We start from the raw sequence: 22,077 nt of genomic DNA on the forward strand, positions 1-22,077 counted from the left end.
GCACAGACAAATCCACGCTGCTGTCTTTATTTCCCTCGGTGCCTCTGTCTTTAATGGCAGCTCTAATTGACTAACAGTGCACGTGGGGAACAGCCATGCTGATGACTGGATGACTGTCCTCTGTGCTGGAACAGAACACAAAGCAAAACAAAACAAAACACACACACACACACACACACACACAACCCCTCAAGGCTTTTGCTGCATTGTGCAATGTGCAAACAAAGATGAAGGAAGGTTTGCACTGGGCTGCAGTAACAGAGAGAGCGAGGGGACTGAGTGTGGGGGAGAATTAAATAAGGAAGATGGACCAAAATGTCAACAATCTGCCTACACAATAGGCATTCACACGATATTATGTTAAGGCAAAAGCCACACTTGCTCCCGTATACTGACGGCTGCTTCAGCCGCTGTTAGGAGCCATTTAGTTAAGCATAAGGAATACAAATTAGCGCCTGAGCAGATGTTCATTACTGCAACATTTGCCTGTTAAATGGCATCACAGACAACATGACTTAATATCTGCATCTTAGGCAACATCCCTCGATTTCCATTCTTGATCTTTTCATTTAGACCCCATTAAAAGCTTGTAGTGTGTATTTGATGGTGGCGGCCTCTTTGGTCTGTACACAGCGTAGGATGTTGTAACAGCAGGAGGCGAACAGGCAGGCTCTAAGACATGTCATTCTGTCCGCAGAGGCCCCAGGGAACATTCAGGAGCCTTTATTCCCTCTTCCCCACTGTGATGGGATTTCAGTATGGCCAGGTGCTTTTTTTTTCCCCCCCGTTCTCCAGTCTTCTATTTCTCTGTCTGTTCTGCACCCTGCACACATCCATATAGTGGGAAAACAAGAAAAAGAGAGAGTTGGGGAGCCTCTAATGAGGAGAGAGCGGGTCTAAAAACCTCCTATTAGAAAGACACATTCTATACAGCCCTTGTATATATGCATTACTGTATCTAAAGCGCTCAAATCAAATTATAGTAAGCAGTCATGTGTATACGCAAGGACATTGTATACTCATACACACACTTTATTATCCTCATTTTCACAGCACATTCATCATATGCGGATGTGATAACGTGACCTGCGATCCCTGCGAATCTCCCTGAACTCAAAGATCATGGCCTGTTAAGCCTTTAAACGTTTTCCACATGTTTTTGCACATGCCGGCCTCTGCTCCATATGCCCCTCCGTCACACTCCTCATTATCCCACACCATCTTTTGAATCTCAAATTCAGATGGTATGACCTCCTCTAATCCCAGCACCTCTTTTCACATTATTGGTCATCTTGTTCGGCTGCAGAGGCTTCCTGTAGGTCTGGTTCTTTCTCGCAACACCTATACCTATCTCACTTTGAGCCCCCAAGATACCACAGACAGACAGTTTTCTGGTATTTCTCTATGAAAGCGAAGCAGGGTGACAACTCTGAGACCTTATGGTTTTGTTCATGATAAATTTGCCTTGGACAGGCTGTGCTGGAAATGAGAGCTGTGCAATATACCGATCCTTCCACGGGCCTCTCTTTTCTCATCAGGGACAAGGCCGAGGCTTTGTCAAAACATCCCCATGTGCTCTGTCTCTCTCTCGCTCTCTCAGATGTCCTCGACTCGTGTCCTGCTAGAGGAATCAAGTCGCTCTCTTGGCTAAGGGAGACTGATGGATCAAGCATCTGTCTGGATAAAAGATGAGAAACAATCGAGCTCAGTGTTAAAGACAGGAATCCCTCTCGAGTATCAGTGACCTTGTTTTCCAATGATGTAAAACTCAGTCAACACTGAGAGAAAATTGTGGTGTGTTGTGTTGTGTGCTGCTGACCTACATTGGAGCTATGTAAAAGTGAAAGCGGAGAGAAAGCGCACCCATTCCTGACATTGGTTCGAATTGCCACGTGTGTTCCGCAGCCACAGCGTCCAAGAGATGAGCACACCTGTTCGCATGCAGTTAACCTCTCGATCGCTCGCTCAGAAAGCTGAAAGCGTCGAGTCTATATCCAGCTTTGCACTGGACGGTTATTCAGCCCCACAGTATCGCAGATAATCTTGCAGCGTGTCTTCAGTATGAATGTGTCCCTTAATGCTGCGAAGAAATTACAACGACATCTGTTAGTTATATAATTCGCCAGCTATTCATTATGTTGCCGTTTCATTCATTTGAATTATTTGATAGTTGGTTCCTTTGAGAAGAAAGTCTGACAGCAGAATCTTATGTAACTATACAGTGTAACTGTAGTCTCATATGGAGGAGACGCTCCAGAGCTATAATAGCTATAATGGCTTCTAAAATAAGTAACATCACCCACCAGCAAGGATCCCTCCCCCGTGTTAAACTTCAGGTGATTAAAGATTAAATGGCTGCATTGGTGAGGCCAAGTGAAAGGTGGGAAGAGATAGACTCAAATAGAAAGGCAAAGGGAAGAGGGTGGGTGAAGGGTATTAACAGGGGCACACTAAGTTTCTTTCTCGGCTACATGCCTCACTGCCCGTCAACTTGCTGCACTAGTAACCTGGAGAAATCATCGCCTTTGTTCGTAAGTAAGTAAGACATCACAGAGAGGCAATATTAATGCCTTAAACTTCCTAAATCTAGTGTTTTGTGATTCTGATGTTTTTACTTGGTTGGTTATCTACACCTGGAAGATTTCCTGATGCAGCTACTTTCAAACCGCATTATATAATTTCAAGCAAGTGTGGTTGTTAAACTATAAATAATGCTGCTTTCCTTGGCTCTCAAAAAAGAAAAAAAAAAGTACACATTATGACTATATTCTGAGAAATAGGCATTTTGTCCTCTTCTGTATAGAAACAATGCTGTACAGTACTTAAAATATGCATCTGATACTCAGCAAATTGATGTAAATGAACACTCTCTGTTGCTGTACATCTATTGCATTAGATGCCGGACACTTTGAAGTCCACTTTGCTTTGTAGCATGAGTCAGCACGCATTGTAAATCTCCGTGCTGTCGATACATCTCCCTCGCAGTGTCATTAAGATGAATTCCTGCACATTTAATTACTTGGCAATCAAAAGTGATTTAGATTCAGAAAGTACACCCTGCTGTTCTCAGAGGAAAACAAAAAGACTGAGTTAAATTAACTGCTAATTCCACTGCCTGAGACCAAATAAGAAGAGCCAACAAACAGTAAAGTATCCTTGGATTCAAGGGAAACATCTCTGTTAACCTCAGTGAATCCCTATGAGGTGATTGTGTCCACACAGGCTCTGTGAAGCCAGTGGGGCCTCTGCAGTGTTTGAGCAAAGTCAACAACCAAATCAAGCAGTTTATGCTGATATTTATTTTACTTTTGGATTTAATTCCGAAATGTTTAGAAATCCACAGGCTAATGTCAACTCAAAACTTGGACTGGTATAGCAAAGTTTTCTGTCATCAGCCTCCCCGGGAGACCTCGGAGTGGTATTGAGTTTGAAATTGAACACATGCCTCTAAAGCCCCGTCGGTGTAAAGTTAAGCTCTCCCCTGTCGAGAATGACTACTACAGGATTGTGCTTTGTTTTCTTTGCCAGGTTACTACTTGTGTGTTCCTGACTTCTGGGGGAATCCAGGTGAATAATATTTTGTTCATTAGGCCTGCTGCAGAAAGAAATACGACAGAAAGTGTTGAGGCCCGAGAGATATTGATTAAAGGGTAACACCTGCTCACTGATTTCAACCCAGATTCAATTACATTAGAAGACTACGTCCCAGCCAATCTTTACCATGTGAATAAAAACTAAAAGTCTGCAGCCAGGCTAGTGGCACCGTGTGGGTTTATTTAGGCAGTGTGGTGTCAGTATGCTAATATGAGCACAATGACTTACATGTTCATGTTAAAGAGCTACAATGTCATTCATGTTCACCAACTTAGTGTATAGCACGCTGCACACCATTAATAATTAGCGTGAAACTTCAAGTACTGCTGTGGATGATTGGTGTTTGGTAGTATTTGGTTGCAAAACAAAGTATTGGCCAAAAATAAATAAATTGTGGCCAGGTGATTCTGCTTGATGAAATGTCCAAAAATCAACAGTTATTTAGTTTTTCCTAAAGATGGTATGAAAGTGTGTCTAAAATCGTCATCTGTGCATTTTACTAGTCATTTAAAAACCACAAGCAATGGCAGCACAAAAGTTGTAACAGTAAGGGAATCGTCAAAGTTTAAACATTTAATGTCTGGGAACCATGAATTCTGTCAATCTAGTAGATGTTGGGATATTTCATGGAGTGAGTTAAAACTTCCACCTGTTGACAAGGCTGGGAGAGAGTCGGGGCACCATGAATATCTGCACCACATTTCAGATATCTCAGGCCCAAAGTGGACCAGTGCACTGACAATGCCATCCCGAGAGTCATGCTGCCAGCCCAGGTAAAAATAGTGGAAGTCTTATGTTATGAAATCCCTGCTGTTACACAGTAAAGACAGGAAGTGTGTGGTCTGACACTGACACTTTACTCCATGCTCCATATCTGTTTTGTTTTTTTGTTTGTTTTTTTTCAAGATGCAGTTTTGTTTCCCATCACACACTGTCATTGTATTCAGTGTTCTCACTCCCTCCTTTAGTGTTTTTTAATCAGAGTACTCAATTAAGACTGTAATTGTGCAGGATGAGCACACTTGATGCTGGGCAGGCAAACAATCTTGGCCTGGTTTAATTGTTGAAGCCTCTTTGAGGGGGATGGTGTTTCATGGCTGCGGGGGACAGCTCGGCTTTGTAAATGGACTACTTACAGAATTTTCTGGATGTTAAAACTTTTTACTCCCCCTTGGGCACCCGCTAAGCAAATAAATTACTCAATATAATGAGCTGTTCCACTCTCCTGTGGAATTCCCAAGCTTTTGGCTAAAAGGTACAGTTCGACACGGTTTTTCTCATTCTTACAACTCTTATAAAGACCCGGGTTCATCTAAAGGATACTGATTTTTTTCCCTTCTTTTTAAACTGTGCTTTAGAAGATGAAAGGCATAGCACAATCCGCCAGGCTAATCCTTATCTAGTCGGTAGGAATATTCGTAGCAGTGCACTATATTATGTACCGGTGGTTTATGGGTGGGAATAATCTCACCGTGCTCCCTCTGTCTCCTTCCTGTTCTTCTCTTCCACCTCCAGGTCTTTGCGCTGTGATTAGTGCTATTTTGCCACAGTTTATACTGTAAAGCCTTTAGGGATTCTCTGTTTATATTGAATTTATATGGAGAAGGAGGTGAGACTGTAAACAACTAGCTAATGAGAAGGCTGCTCTGTTATGCCTAGTGTGGAAAAATAACATTACTTCCTGTGCACTTCACAGCATGAGCTTAAGTACAGTGCTGAGATACTATCAATCATGTTTTATGTTCCCATCATGTTTGAAAATTAGATAGTAATTACTTCCTAATCTCTTTTTATTAAGCTGAACTGTAGTCTTTTAATTTCATGTGGTTGTAGACCACGCAAATTCTGGACGCTTACAATTTACACTTGCACATTTTACAATGAAGCTTTGCATACTGTGCATTTAGAGTGGCCAAAGGAGAAATGGAATAAGAGCAGCTGATGCACTTGAGGAATCGATTCATATCTTGCAAAACGTACCACGGTTCATTTAATCAAATCTTGATACTGTGATTCCTCTGCAGTCAATATTGGGTTTTTAGTATTGACATGAAATACAGAGAAATATGAGATCCTTTAGGTCAGGATTTGATTTCCTATTTCCCGAAAACATGGTCTCATAGCCTTGCAAAATGTTTAGATCAAACTCTATACGACTCAAAGCGAGAGACAAAGTGGAGGCACTAAAACAGAGGCACATTCAACAGGCTAAACAGAAAAATCACGTACCCAGCTTCTCCGGTTAGACATTTACCACCCGCCAGTGTTTACTACAAAGCCCGGATTGGCCTCGCAGCGTATTGATGCCTGGGAAATGCTCACTTCGTGCTGGGACCAGTGTTCTGGTTTATTGTGGTCATCTCAAAGCTGTGTGGTCTCGACAGAGTTCTACTCACTTTTTAGGTGGGCGGGGGTGGGGTGGGGTAGGGGGCGAGGGTATCAGTGCGTTTTCATGTGCAGGGTGTTTTCATTACACCCCGCCAACCGACTTTGTGTGGCACCGTCTCAACACGCACCAGATCCGCCGCTGCCTCCCCTCGCGGTCCGGGCATCTCTCCTCTGTGAAGTAACAGGCTTAAAGAAATGTCTGGAATACATTAGTCACAGTTATTAATGAGGTTGTTTTCATCCTGCTTCCCCCCCTTGTCTCAGCTTTTTTTTTTTTTTTTCCGCCGTGCAAAGTCATGACGATGTTGAGGATTTTTGCCTTAAACAAAAAGACAGACCTTGTCAGCTCGCAGGGAGACGGACTTAAAACCAAACAGTGAGCTGGTCAGATGGAAAGAAGAGAGTTTTAGAGGGAAGGGTCAAGATACAGTGTGGACCTACATGTCTCTCGTGACCACAGTAAATAACATGCACTTGGCAAGAGAGTGGATCCAGGTTTGCTTGTAGCGAGATATAAACTGGCTCATTTTAGGATGGGCATGTGTTAACTCAGAGTATGAATTTGGTTTTTCAGTGCTAAAGTCCACTGTTGACTGTCTTCACCCGTGCAAGCATAGGTCTTGCATGGACAGATTGTGTGGGCATTTCCTGCTGTTTTGGTTAATGTAGATGGAGCAACAAAACAAATTTTTGGATATGACTTTTAAGAGGTAAGAAAAACAATCTGACTAACTACTTAAAATCTGTTCGCACAATTCCTGAAATCTATACTCAGAGTTTTGTTTAACTCATACCAGAAGCATCTGTGCACACTGATACTGCAGTTATTATAATCTTTGAACTGATAAATGATTGTTACCCAACATGAGATATTAATATTAGATATTTATTGGAATAATAACAATGTGCCAGATGTTTCTTTAAACCGTCTGATTGTCGCACCTCGAAGGTTAATGTTATGACATTGACACTGAACAGAACGCGACATTTTCAGCCATCATGAGGGATATCTCAACCTTCCACAGAGAGTAACCCTCGCTAGAGAGGACATTTTGAAGCCATCTGCATCTAAAATGAGCGGGCTCCACTCAAGCACAGCACTGATACATTGATGTCATTCGTTCCTTGTAGAGTCTTGATAACTCCTCCTTGCGACCTTCTTACTAAATATAGCAATTCACGTATTGATTTGGGGACGTGGTGCATTCACAGCATGCCTCCACCATAATGACCTATTTCAACAGATTGCTTGTAGTTAAGTAGTTTTTTTTTTTTCTTTTCTTTTCTTTTGGTGTGGCTTTTGTGTTGAGTCTGGAGAGGGAAGACAGTCACAGCGTCTGAGTGGAGATATCTTGGTTCTGTTGCGTAGGTCAAGGAGCTATCGTGTATTCATGGTAACGCACACATCCATCGCCTATGCATGATCCCTATACGAGTGCATACTAAAGCACTTGTTTTATGAAATTTTCATCACAGCGTTGAATGTTTGTGTACGCTCTCAAGGCCGACAGGAGATGTTTTATCTCAACATGCTGCAAAGTTGCGAGATTACAAGAATCAATTGAGCCTGCGAGCGGCATGATTAAGTACGGATCATTCACAGTATTGTACCTCGCTGCTATTAAAGTGTGGCAATGGGGAAAAGGGCCAATGAAAGCTTGGCAAAAGATGGCTTAAATTCCATCTGCGTGTACGCCATGCCAGCAGGCAGGCTGCCCATTACTGAATGACTGACTATGATTGAAATCATGACTCTGACGCGCCTCGTTATCTGTCAGGATAGTGTTGCAAGAGGGATGGGCTTTAACAGGATCACTGGTATGTTATTCAGAGCAGTTGAGATCCAGGAATACTGTTGTCGTTCGATCGAAACAGTCAAATGACATGCACTAACACTTCATCATTTATCTTTTCGCCCTTCCAAGAAAAACACCTTCCCCTTGAAAGGTGTTGTCAGTAAATCCTAGTGTGCAAAATTAATCAACTTATTAAATTCAGTGTGTTTTCAATTCCAATCCTACAATCGTTCATTTAAAATTCATTTTTCAATGCTATTTTTGCTGTTGTGCTCATTTCAGGATTTTGACCTCAATGGAAGTAATTTATCCAGAAGACTTTCTACAGTGGCATTGTCATTCAGCTGGGAGATTGTTATCAGCCACATCACAAAACCCCTGAGAACATAAGTCCTTCCTCCTTCTTTACCCATTCACCGACCTTCCAGGGCCCAGTACAATCGGGCCTTTGTGGGCCCGGCTTGTCTGTCATCTCCCTGGTTCTGTTGATATGGGCCTCGTGCTGAGAGCGTGGTCTTCTCATACAGTGCACTAAGCACTAGCTAATTGAGCTTGTCGAACCAGAACCTGTTAGTGTGCTGATAAGACGGTATTTGACCTCTTCGGAGGCCCCTGGTGGTGCCCACTGGAACCAGTCTTAACAGAGCTTGTATTCCTATTCTATCAGGAAAATCACAGCAGCCAACGGGAAGATTTTTAAAAGTGGCTCTGTCTATAAAAATAAACATGTCAATGCTTGATTTTTATTACAGACGAATATTATGTCTGTTGACACTTGCGCAGTGAATTGGACATGTTAATAGTAAGGTAGGACACAGAAACATTGACATTGAATGTGAGGGAGGGGTCGGAAGATTATCACGGCAGTTAGATTAGACACTTAAAGTATGATACACTTATCAAAGGCTGTTGATGTAGTCTAAAGAAAGAGCCCATAAAATCACCCCCAGGATTGCAAGTAGGACTTTCCTTCTTTAATCAATTGCCTACATCTCTGGTTAAGAGAGTTGGCAGAAGTCCACAAATCGAAGGTCTTGGATGGATGCCCTTCCCATTTCCTCATCAAACTTCCATGAATCGAAGCAAGACTAACTGTGTCTTCACCCCTCCTCTTTTCTCATTGTACCAGATGTGCTGAAATAGTTATTGTACATAATTTCCCCCCCATTTGTTTAAACTAGTTAGGAGCAGGTGATCAAGGTTTCAGAAATCTGAACTGGTGAGGCACACATGTTACAAAAATTTTCTTCAGCTTTGTCTGGCACTCTGTGGAAAACCACACCTATGTGGCGTTTCTGCCAGACTAGCCCATGTGTAAAAACTTCTATTTATTTTTTTAACATTGCATTTCGTCTATGTGTGCAGTGGATGGGGATTTTAGCCCGAGTGCAACTGACATGACCCCCACTAACCTCCCTCGGATAATCCTGCTGCCTCCAGGAACCCAAGACTAATCTGCCAGTCATCCTTTTGCAGGCCCTTACTCAAGCTGCCTAAACTTTTCTTACACCTTCACTAACATTTGGCAACCATTACGGCTGCAAAACTGGATTTTGATCCTAATGTGTGTCTGTTTTCAGTATATGCAAGTATATGCGTGTGTTGAATAGTTGCTGCTCTCCACTGCTGTAAATTTCTTGTGTGCACAGGGCACAAATGGATAGAGAGACGATGACTCACATGACTGTCAGCTTATGAGTAAATACAGTAGCTGTCCCCCAGAAGGAAGAGGCATCTACTCAACCATTATATTTTTACAATGACCTTTTCAGCACCTTGGCATTAACGTCAAAGATGATATGTGCTGGCCTGTATGGATATGTCAGATATGCACTACTGGAATGTGCCAAGCTGTGTCAAGGGGACAGCTATGCCTTCAGGCTAGGTGGGTCGCATTAGAGTTATATACGTATGTATGTGACATGCATGAAATGTAGTCATATGACTAATAACGTCTTAACTGAGGATGATTGACATACAGGCCTCATCAGAGACTCTCAGGCATGTGTTAGGTATAAATCAAAACCTTATCTTCCAGGATGGGAGCCAGCACAGAGATGAAGCAGTTTCCTCACAACCTCGTAACTGAAACAGGAGTTTCAGATAAACCAGGGTCCAAACTACTTTAACTGTTTGCAGGATTGTTCCAAACCAACAGGTAAAGACGCAATGGTCTGCCACAGCATTAAAACCAGTGACGGGTAAAGTGAATGATGTAAATCCTAAAAATAATGTTGATATAACTTTAAACAAGAAACCAGGAAAGCTACTTAAACTGATTCAGTAGACAAGCATATTACAAATCAAAATTTAAAAAAAAGATAAATTCAAATGAATGACTCTGAAGCATTTGCACCTGGTAGTAAAAACATTTCCATCATGTGAGGAGACACTTTGTGAGTGAATGTAGAAACATCTTTGGTTATCTCTACATTTAATCTTCATAGAATATGACTTATCCTGCTCAGACCTTCAGACGTGCTCACCTGCCTGTCTCTTCTGTTTATCTATTCTTTGAAATACACCACAAGATAGAAACGGAATAAAACCATTTATGTATGTAAAGGATGCGAAGCAATAAAGTGCAACAGTATGGAGTAATCTGTTTCTCGTGTCACTGTGTCGTACAGCTAATTAATTAATGCTTGGAATTTGTTTGCAATGAGCATCCAAGGTTAGAAATACTGTACTGCACACAAAATAGTACTCATATGTTTACAGCGGTGTTATGCTGCATCTGAAAAGGTTTGTCTGCATCGATTTGTGGGCTATTCACCAGGAAGTATATTTCTTTAAACACAACCCACAGGCGTGTTTACTCGTGGAGAGCGCATCACTGTTCTTAGATAGTAGCCATTTTGCTGCAAACCGTCCTAACAGGAGAAGAGTTTGACTGAAGGAATATATTGGGGGAAACTCGGCAGCAGTAGAGTTACCAAGGTAACAGCCCCCCCCACCACCACTGCCCCAACATCATCCTGATCCTTTGCTGTGTGAGCTGGGTACTTAATTTCACTGAACCCCTGGGTCTGGGCTGAACAGCCTCCATTGATTAGGACAAATGGAAGGCAGACCAGGCAGCCAAGCCCCTCCTTTATCAGGGTTAAGGATGTAGTCATAGAAGGGGAGAAGACGTAGAGCGGGCAGATGAATAGCGCAGGGATCCCTTGTTTTAGATGAATCAATGACATATTTAAAGGCTAATTAGTCGATCTATTCACTCAGTATAAATTTGCTTGGGCCACCACCTCACTCTGTAGCCATGATTGGGCTATTTAATGTATTCCACCTCCAAGTAGCAGCCATTAAAGCCTTCAAATGAATCTCCTCCCAACAATACCAGCCTTTTCAGGAGCAGGTGTAATGGTGCAGGGGAAGAGGTTTTAGATGTGTTTAGTGTATGTGTGCATTTGTGTGTGTGGGTGTGTGTGGGTGTGTGTGTGTCCGCACAAATGTTTGATTTTGATCCTTCAGGTTGCATCCTTTGAGTCTTAATACCCAGGAAAATCTTGTTTTGGTGGTTTAAGTCTCCCATGGCATGTCATGGTTTGAGTTTTCATGAGCTTATTATCCATTTGACAAGTAAGCCTGATTTGAGTCACATAATCAGATCAGAGAATTTGCCTCTGCATGAGCGGTGCAGTTTTCTGTAGTTTTATTCTGAGCACATTTGGAAGACTTTAAAAAAAATTGTCATAGTTGTGGGACAGTTTATACAACTGCTGTTCAGCTTTTTTTGTTGTTGTTTTTTTTTTACAAAAAGCTCAAGAAGCCTGCCAAGAGAAGATATTAAAATGTGTCCTTTTACTGACTGGCTGAGAGAACAATTATTCATACTTACAAAATTCTCAAGTGAAGTGTGTTTGTGTGTGTGTGCTTTTTGGACGCATGCATGCGCACAAAATAGGCGTATTACAGCTGTTGTTTTTTTCCTCTTGTAGATCAGATGGATAATAGAATTTGCTCAGACTCCCTGCTGCCTCATTAAATGCTTGTGGTCAGAAGAATTGATATAATCTTTAATAAATACACTCCAGGGAGGGATGGCAGGAGATATAAAATCCGGTCTCTGAACATGATACTTGCAGTCCGGCTCGGGGTGCTGTTTATCTTTTGCGCTTTGTTTGAAGTGTGCATGTGTGTGTGTGTGTGTGTGCGCTCTTTGTGTGTTTGTATATGTGCATTGGAGGGTTACACAGGGACAGTGACAGGATTCAGCACCAGCTGCTCCTTGCAATGCCACCCCCTCTCCCATCCTTCCTCCCCTCCTACACCCACCCCTCCTCCTCGGCTGTGACACCCCCCCTTGTCCCTACTGACTGGACAACACGCAGCCCCTTTATGCCACCTGTCCATCAGCTAGACTGCACCTTAGGGAGCCTCTGTCGCCGAGCTCGGAGCTGCCGCTTGCTGCCTTTGTTTGGATTCTGGTACAGCCACCCACCCCTCTCCTCCCCTCCTCCCCCGTCCTCGTCTCCCTTTCTCTCTAACTCTGTCTTGCTCTCTTTTGCTCTCTGCGCTGTCCTTTACAAACACAGACACACAAAAAGACACATACAGACTTGTGATTGCCTCTGTCAGCTATTTCCTACATCTGCCTCCAGGCACAAAGGACTGCACCAGCACTGCCGCCCAGCTTGCCTCTCACCTGTGCTGGCCGGGATGCCAGCTCCTGGGGCTGTTATTTTGGGCAAAAAAATAAATGCTGGCTGTTGAACCAGATAAGGAAGATTGGAATCTACATGAAGCTGATGATATTTTACAAATTCCGAAACAGTGAGGCAATTTTAATGGGTTGTTTATTTCACGGCTGGGCAGCATAATTCATCCTGGATTGCTTCTTATCACTGCCACGACGAGTGTGTGAATTGTAGACCAACACGCTGTATGTCTTCAGCGGGTCGCCGAGGTTATTTATCATCCATTCGTCCCACCGCTCTCCTTCCTCTACCTTTTCCACCCCATATCCTCTGCCTCCACTCACCCTGCTTCCTCCACCCAGTCCCACTGTCATCAGCAGTCTGAGGCTGTGATCAGGGCTCTGAGGTCCGGGTGCAGCCTGCGGAACGGAGCGGGGAAGCTGCCTTACATGGCAATGGCTCCTGTTGCCCTAGCAACTGGCTGTCCTTGAGAAAAGGGCGCATTTGGGGGTTTGGGAGGCCGAGGCTCTGACAGCCCCAGTCAAAACTCATAAAGAGTTCAGACGCATCGATCGGTGTGTCTAGGAGAGCACGAAGTGTAAACACAGTCCTCCGCAAATGCCTTAAAAATAAATGTATGAATCATAGGCTTAGAGAGCTGTGGTATAGTGGATGAGTGGTGTGGAATGCATGAGCTGACTGCCCGCAGTGGGGGAAATAAAATGTTCTTCAACACAGCGACTCATCCTCGCACCAACTGTACAAAAACCCGGTCATCGTTGGATGGGTGTTTCCAGGAATGCTGCAGGTGATTTGTTCCCATGAAGCCAAGGACGAGGGTTAGCGGAGGCTGCCCACGTTCTTTTGTTTGCCTCGACAATGACAGCTTCACACTCTTGACATCTGATCACTCCTGTGTCTCCTCTTTCTCTACCTGTCTCAAATTCGAAACATTGTACACCCACTGAGCCAGTACTTGAAAAGAAAGGTGTAGTTTTTATCCACCAGGAGCTTTGTACCGCTGCAAACACAATAACTGGCACTTTGTGTCACATGATTGTTAAAGTTCGGCATCTCTACTTTCAGCATGCATGCAATGTTAAATAAGGTCAGGCTGCTTGTTTGGGAGAGAAGAACTTCAGGCTGCTGTATAGACTCCAACAAAGGCGGTTGCTAGGTTGGGTTGTGGAGCTTAAACAGAAACTGTTGTTGTGTAAACACATTTTAAATTTTTACCAACTGTGATGTGATGCGCTTTAGCAAAGCCACCCTGAATTAGTGCCACAAAGCAATTAACTCTTAATCGGTGTACATATTTATTGAGCTGAAATAATTTGAATTTACCTACTTTGGAACAACTGAACACCATGCATACATCTGCTATTCCCACATTTATGCAATAAACCACAGAAATTCGACTGAATTAATTACCCTTTCGGAGCGCAGAGGCTCAATTAGTGACCAGATTATGGAGGACCATGCCATAATTCCAAATTATTTACCATTATCTGCATTAGCTGACATTTTTTCAGCCCGGTAATGATCTGTGACATTACCAGGACAAGCTATCTTAAATGGAGATTAATGTCGACAATGGGGCCTGCCTCCTGCCACACCCCAGCCATCTGCAACTCAGTGTACCGAAGGGGTCCACCAGCAACCTGATTGGACCCCTACATCCTCTGGAGAGCAAGCTGTCAAGTGATCTGCCTGCATGAAATGACCCTTTCCGCTTTATTCCCCACAACCGCCCACCCTCTTGTTCATATTCCTACCCTGCGTGTATATGTGTTGGCTCAGATGCCTGTAATTTCACCATTCCACATTTGTGCCTTTTTTTTTTTTCCCCTGCGCTGAAAAAAAAAGTGGGAAAAGAAGAAAAAAAGAAGAAGAAAAAAAAGGAGTGCAGTGAAAATTCCAGACGTTATTACTGTGCTGCATGCATGGCTCCAGTGATATTCTCCTTTCATCTCTGTTTCCTCCTTTATTGACAGATGGTAGTTATCAGACGGTATGGAAATACTGTGGTTAAGATAGTTTTCACTGATTTTTTTTTTCCCTCCCTTTGGTATTTATGACCTGATGATCATCATGAGAGCATTGTGGTCTTGAACGGCCACTCTGCCAGCGTTGTTTGAATCAAGAAACTAACATTCGCCACATGGAAATGATGATCTTCAGAAGCCTTTCTGAGCGGTTGAGAAGTGAGGTGGCGCGTTGTGTGCGTGTGTGCTTATAACACTGAAGCACACGTACAATGCATTAAATGATGAATCGTTTTCAGACGTTCAACAAACAAAAATCTGAAAGGTTCGCCACTTCAAGCCTGTCAAACATGAGGGTTTATGTTTAGCGCTGTCAGCTGAATGTCTTTTGCCTTCAAGCATTTTGAAGACGTAATTTTGAACTTTAAACAGATTGGGTTAATTAGATTTATCAAAAAAATTGTTTGTTTAAAAAATGTTAGCTGCAGCCATGAGGCATATGTAATATTTTGCAAAAATAGATGACAGTTGATCATTTAGGATGTTTCTATTTAGAGCTAATTTTTTAATATCATTTATTGGTCACAGCTTTAGGTTTTTAACAAAAGCAAGAATACAGTTCTTGGAAAGTGTATGAAAGGTGAAAAGTGGAAAATGGGTTCATGGACAGATTTCACTCTCTATCTATGTCATGTTGCCTGCTGGTGTTATTTATGGACAAAGTTAAGGAGATAATGAGAAATAAGGTCAGTTAGTTGGAAATTAATTTACACAGTTGTTACATGACTAATATTTCCCTTACAGAGTATTTTTAGCTGACTGACATTCTGAACAGTGCTCCACACATCTTTTTGTCCTTGTAAATACCAAACCTTGTGATGGTGAGCCTTGTATATGTGCCACATATACGAGGTTAAGCCCTTGCACCCATGAGCTGAAATTGTCCTCTGGGCAGTGGCCAGATGGGGTTTATTAGTAGCTTTCTGCTTTACGGTCTCAGCTTATTTATGTGTTGATGTGTATGTATCGGAAGAAGATGGAATTAAATGAGCTCTGGGTGCGTGCTCAAGGTGTGTGTGTGTGGTGCAGCGTCCTGTGTGTTTCAAGTTTCCCGGGAGTGTGCACGGGATACGTCCTGTTTGTGTGTGTCCGTTGCTTTGAGTCTTAGCCCCGTCGCGAGGTGCCTGCGCCCTCAGAGCTCATTTCCCAGGTGTCCCACATTTCCAGCTAATCTGCTGCTCACTTTGGCTCCTAATCTGTCTCAAAGGAGTCTGCTGGAGGGGAGGGGGGATTGGGGATCTGAGCTCTGTGACAACTGCAGAGGAGATGCAGCTTAAAGCAAAATGCTGAGGGACACAGTGGGGAAAAGTCACTTTCCAATCATCCTGCTGTCCCCTCATACCTCATGACACACGAAGCCCTTACTGTACACATAATCACGCGATGACAAACGAGTTTGCACAAATGCGTTTATGTTGTCTGGATCAGTAAACATGCGTATGTTGTATTTGAGCCACTTAGACCGATTGCAAAAAAACTCCCAAAAAGCTGCCATGTCACGTAAAGTTGATTCAAGTTGTGATGCGATATTTTTGCCAGCATGTAGAAAATACAGAAAAATATTGGATTTTTTGTGTTCTTTTACTTTGCAATCTCAACAAGTGCCAGTGGCTTCTATGAGGCTGTTTTTGTAGGTTGAAGGGTGCTGCCCTGGTTTGTTAAAAGTTGCATGTGTCTAAGTTCTAAATATTGAACATCAGACGGGAGTTTCTCAGAAAATAACCCATTTAAATGACCCTGTGCTATCCTTGAGTCTGAGCGTGGCCGGATTTACACCTTGTCGTTCATCAGTGGTTGCCCTCACACACTGGCACTGTCCTGGCTTACAGAGTGAGGAGCCATGCAGAGTCCCAGACCTGTTAATTGCACCAGACATGGAAACCTAGAGGGAGAAATGAATATATCATTTGTGTGCCAGTCTGTGTCTGTGTGTGTGTGTACGTGTGTGTGTGTGTGTGTGTGTGTGTGTGGTGAAACGAATGCCAGTTGTCTAATAGCTTTCACACAAGCCTGATTGAATTAGACGGCCAGGAGGACTGCGTTCCTAATTGAATTGCGGAGACCCTGTGTTGCAAACAGTGCGAGCTAGTGTTCCCCGTGGAAGTGCTGAGGCAGAGGAGGGGGCAAGCTGGCTTGTCCTCACTCCCAGGAACAGACACGCAACTTGTGGCTGCTTCCCCTCTGGTTTGTCCGCGGCCGTGACTGTTGTTTCACAAGGTTACGCTCTACTTAGATGCGACCAGTTCAAAGGTTGACGGTCTATATTTGCGGTCGCAGGATAGCAGAGGTAATGAGAAAGTTGTTGCGAAAGCTACCAGGTTGTCTTAATCGAATTTCCTGCTCTGAAGGAACAGTGGCGGATCTTGTAAAAGGAAGCCATCTCTTTATGGTAGCCTCTAATCTGTCCCCACAATGATTCATCTCGTCTTAACAGGCGGCACTAAAGCAAATAGAAGCCTAAACTTGTACATGGCTCGCCGTTACAGGCTCTTTGGTCACAATGGGATACAGGGAAATACCCGGAGTCTGCGCACAGACACAATCCCCTCTGACGCTGGCCATTTTCACTGCTTTCAGCACTTTTTCCTGCTGTGCTCACAAAACCTAGCACCTCTGATTCTCTGCTTTTTTTTTTTTTTTTTACCCCTCCAGCCTTTTCTCTTTCACACCTTGAACACACCACACACATGCACACACACACATGCACACACAACTCTTGTCTGTCTTAGTCTCCATTGTCTCTTCTTTAATGGTGTGTTCATTAAATAAAGCAGTTTTGGGGCCCTGAAAAGGAGGTGGGGGGGGGAAGCAGGGGGTGGAGGGATGTGCTGTTGTTGCTGCGATGCCCTAGACTTGCCGGACAAAGAGTGTCCCTGTTGGGTGCAGTAGATGGTGGGTGAAGGAGACTGGAAGGGTATTTTTTTTTTCTCCCTTTTTTTTTTTTTAAACAATAGGTTTGGCCTTCGATTGGATTACCTGGTATCAGCCAGCTGATTGTGTGGTTGCAAACACATCGCCTAAACAGACGCGATGGAAATGTCAAACGCCCGTTTTTTGTTTGCTCTCTTTCCGTGTGAGTGCTGATTTGGACAAAGGAGCCCACATGGCCGTTCATGTCGCCCCTGAAAACAGCACTCCCTGCCTTTCTCCAGCATCAATGCACTTCATTGCATCTTCCTTCCCTCTTTTTTTTAAAAATGTATTTCTGTTTTTCCTTTCACACACACAGGTACTCACGCACATACTTTGAAGGGTTCAGATGGTTTTTTTAGCTGCAGGTCTCTTCTTTAGCGTGCTATAAATCTTTTCGGCTGTAATATTCAGGAAACCTTTGAAACAACCAGCAAATTACCTGCTGTAAAAACTGACTAGCACCCTGGCGCAGTAACTTACCTTACCTCACAGCTCTCGCGGTACTATTTTTATTCAGTGAGTAGCAATAACCTCTAATTAAAGCTTTTATGTCAGTGTATATTATTAGAAGCTGTAAATATAGGTAGACACAAGCAGCTGGGGGTTTGGTGTGTGTGTGTGCAGGGGGGAGGTATTCAGATTATGCTTTAAGACTTAGTGTTAGATAAAAGTAATGCAATACTTTGTCTTTAAATTATCAGACAACAATGGAAACCAAACTATCTCTCCCCGCTGGCAGAAGTTTTCACTTATTTTTCAAATGTTCGATGTAAGAGTGAATGGGCCCGCTGTGTGTCTGGAACCAATTTGAGGTGATCTGGACCTTTTGACACAGCTACCACTAAATTGAGTCTGAAGTGTTTATAAATTCCCTTAAAGCTTTTCTATGTGGCTTTTGTTCTTGACTTATTGCCACGTTTCATTGTTTGTCCCAGTTCCAAAAACCAATGTTCGCAAATCCCCAGAGATCTCATTGAAAAACGTGGCATGTTTGCTTGATGCTATTGATGATATTAATAGTTTTTTGTGTGTGTGTGGTTTTTTTTTTCCTGAGTGTAGGAAGCACGAAACAACAGAGGAGCTGTTGTCAATGAATATTCTTGCTGTAATTAACTCCTCTTGCCAGAAGGATATCTGAAGTGAGAGGAAACATCCAAAAACACAGCCTTTAGTTCTCACATGTTGAGCAAGACTGCCGGCATGATGATCAAACAGCTCAACAGCAGCAATCTGGGCAGGCAGGGAGGTGGGGAATTAAAGCTCTGATCGGATTTTTAATCACTGCTCTCCATGTCTCTGCCTCTCTACATCTGACACCAGACAACTCTGCAACTCTTAAAATCTGTCATCCGGGTGTAAAGTGGAAATTCCCCAAATACTTCCACAAAATAATGGTCACGGCGAAAGCAGAGAGGAATGCCAAGACGTATAATACTGCGTCCTCTTGAACTGGATAGGATGGTTTTAACAAATACTTTTTCTCCCTGGATTGTTTTAACTTTCAGAAGTACTTTATAAATAGGAGTCATCACAGAGAGTAGTGCTGTTACAAGTACTTGTCATTGAATGTCAGTGTTGTTTACTGCTCTGTGAGGACTTTTGTACTTGGCACTCTCTGTATTATCTGGATGCTGTACGATCGCATTATCTGGTACTCCAGGCTACATATACCAAACCACTCCACTAGATATTTTTATGAAAGATGTTAATATGTCAGTTCTTGTTAAAAGTAGAAGTGACCATGTTTTTGTGTTTGGATAAAGGTGATTTTCAGGTGCTTCTTTTCAACTTTTAGCACATGTACCAATATACAGAGTTTAGCACTTGGATCACAACACCTGAAATAAACTTAGACATTAAAAAAAGGGGGGAAAAAAAGACTACATAACAGTAGATAAAACAACGGGCAATAATACAACAAACGCGTTGTAGGATTTGGCCATTTAACCTTATTCAGGACTTTCATGTTGCCATGCGTAGAGGGTCTTTCGAGGTCCAAGAAAGAATATGTGCAAAATATTTGTTGGTATTCATTATAGACTTTTATACTGTTAAATACATTTTCGGACGTATTTTTGGTTCCAAATGCACGACAAATGTCCCTCTTTTTATATTTGAAAAAAAATAAATTAAAAAAAGTTTTCAAAAATAAAAATAAACCAATACTTGTTACCTAAACCAAATGGCCTGGGGTCCAAAAGACCCCAAAAGTCCTGAATAGGGTTAAAGTATTACAAGATTCCTTAATGTGTACAAACACATAGTTGGACTTTAAAATGTATTTGACTAAAATCTGATTTAAAATTTTACAAAAACTGACACATTGAATGTTGTAAAACCATCACTTTTTTCCCCAAATAATTTTTGCATGAAATTAAATAATAAAATGATGCCAGATGCTTTGGTGCTTGGTGGGAAAAATGTGCATTACCTACCAGTGTGCCATCCAGCAGCTAGCGCAGAATATTTCAACACAGCCACCGTAGCATGGCGTCATGTGGCTTTATAAGTGCTAATCAATTATATTCTTTTACTTTCCTCCCCATGCAGATTTTAAAAGTCATTGTTCTGATTGTTATGCAAAGCTGGCATATTGTTACAGCGCATACAGTACGCTCACTGTGGGCACAGTAATACTCCGAATTCCTCGGCTAAAAAAACTCCACCAAACGCAGCCATTCCCCACCTCTCCCCTCTCGTTTCTTTGTTTCCATCCTCGCACCCCTCCCACCCCCGCTACCTCTTTATGCTGTTTCCTTTGGTACTGCTCCTCGGCACGCCGCGCTCTCATAGACCTCACTGCGCCGCAGAGGTTCGATCCCAATTCCCCACATAGCTGTTGCCTGGGCCTCATTCACAGACCCTGTTGACTGGCAGCGTGAATGTCCCGGCCTCATGTTTCTCTGCACCCAAAACCTTTTCCCCCATCAATCATGGAGGAAGAAAAACATGTCAGAGTTAATATTTAGTCAGGAGATCTTTTGAGATTAGTTCAGTTTCATTTGGAAATAACTCTCAGCCATTGACATCCACAATAATCATAACAGAGCCAGCACAGAAAGAAACAGGAGTAAAAATTAAAACGTGCCATCATTTCAAAGCATATGGTCTCTTAAATGTTACCACCTGAGGCCAAAGATGCAAAAAAGGACTTCTCTGATGCTCATTATCAAGGAGTATGGTTTAGTTGATCATATTGAACCATTAAAGTTCTATCCTTAAATACAGCTCAAGTAAAACAATTTATTAAACTGCAGAGTAGCAATAACATCCTTCTTTTTTCTGCAGTGGTAGTCACTTAATACAAGTTTATTTATTTGCAGAGTGCATTTTACACTACTGCTACAGAACATCTTTAATATCCAGCTTGTCTGTTTTATAAATTGTCTGCACCTGTCACAACAGTAGGATGATGATTTAGAAGGTGATGGCTCCGAGCAGTGCACTCTGAGAAGGGTAAAAGATCATTAATCTCTGGATGGAGAGTCTCTTGAGTACAGCGATGTGTCTGTGTAATATAAACATTGGGATTGGACCCGGACTAATTCTGCCTCTTGATATGACCTCCTTTAAATGGGAGTTGCAGCTGCTGATGTTTCCACATTCCAGATGCTACAGTTGAGCTGTAATTGCAAGTAAAGCCTCTGAATGAAATAATAACTGTATGTTTATTACTTTATAATGTAGAAATTGCAGTCGTGTCACGGTGAGTTTTTGGAAACTTTCAAAAAATAAGGGGAAAAAAAACATAGTTTCTGTAATGACAGAGACAAATTGTTTTTAATCTCACAAGCACAAGAAATAGTGCAAATCAAAATCAGCTTTACAAAAAAAAAACCCAACATATTCCTGTGTGCCTACTAAGTTTAAGTTAAAAATAATAGAAATATATAACAAGGGAGCCATAAATTGAAGGAAAATCTTGTGTATTTTGTTTCCTTTCATCAGACTGAATAAATCATTTTTTGCTTCTTACACTGAAGAAAAACAACAGCACCGACACACCTGAGGGGTTTTAACTTCAGATATGCAGTGTGTCCCGTGTGTGAATTTTTCATGTTACTGTACTTCCTACACCCCTGTCTCAACACCTCTATATTTTCTTCTCTATCGATGGGGCAGGTGGGAGCTGGATTACCTGAAGCAAAACCGTAGCTTTTTTGGCCCGAGATACAAGAAAAGCTCTTGACATGGTGCAGGTGCAAATGCTAGGGAAAAAAAAAAACAAGGTTATGTTTTTTTTTTTCTTCTTCAGCAGTGAAGGTTTAGGTGGAATGTGACTGGAGAGGAGAGGATAAGGGGATTTCACAGACAGCTAAGTTAGTTTGTTTATCATAGCAGTGAATGACGCTTGTGGCAACACACAAACAGGTTCGCCCCGCGTACAGCCTGAGATTCACCCACACACAGCGAGATGCACAAATACAGACTTTAATGGCAGCTGCCGTGTATGTGTTCATCATCGCCTGAATGTAACTTTCCTCCCCGGTTTCCAGAAAGAGGCCCTTAAAAGGGCTCTTAACAGAAAGCAGGGCACTTTAGAGATTTCTCCGGCAACTACAGCATCGTGAATAATTCACAGCAAACTTACAACATGTTGCCATGTTGCCGTATCTGCAGAGAGTTGCCTCACATGCGAACGCCACGCTGATGTGTATTTATATGTCGGGGTTGCAGTGATATATATTTATGTTGGACTCA

The 22,077-nt window shown here is 42.5% G+C and overlaps 1 protein-coding gene across 1 annotated transcript in view; it reads left to right on the top strand.

Moving 5' to 3' along the window:
• The window catches only part of ephb2b (eph receptor B2b), a 124,333-nt gene that overhangs the window by 62,674 nt on the left and 39,582 nt on the right, over positions 1-22,077 (top strand). The gene's annotated exons all lie outside the window — the stretch shown is intronic.

This window comes from Stegastes partitus, unplaced genomic scaffold, assembly GCF_000690725.1.
Source record: "Stegastes partitus isolate 25-593 unplaced genomic scaffold, Stegastes_partitus-1.0.2 Scaffold49, whole genome shotgun sequence".
In the NCBI taxonomy this organism is placed as follows: domain Eukaryota; kingdom Metazoa; phylum Chordata; class Actinopteri; family Pomacentridae; genus Stegastes; species Stegastes partitus.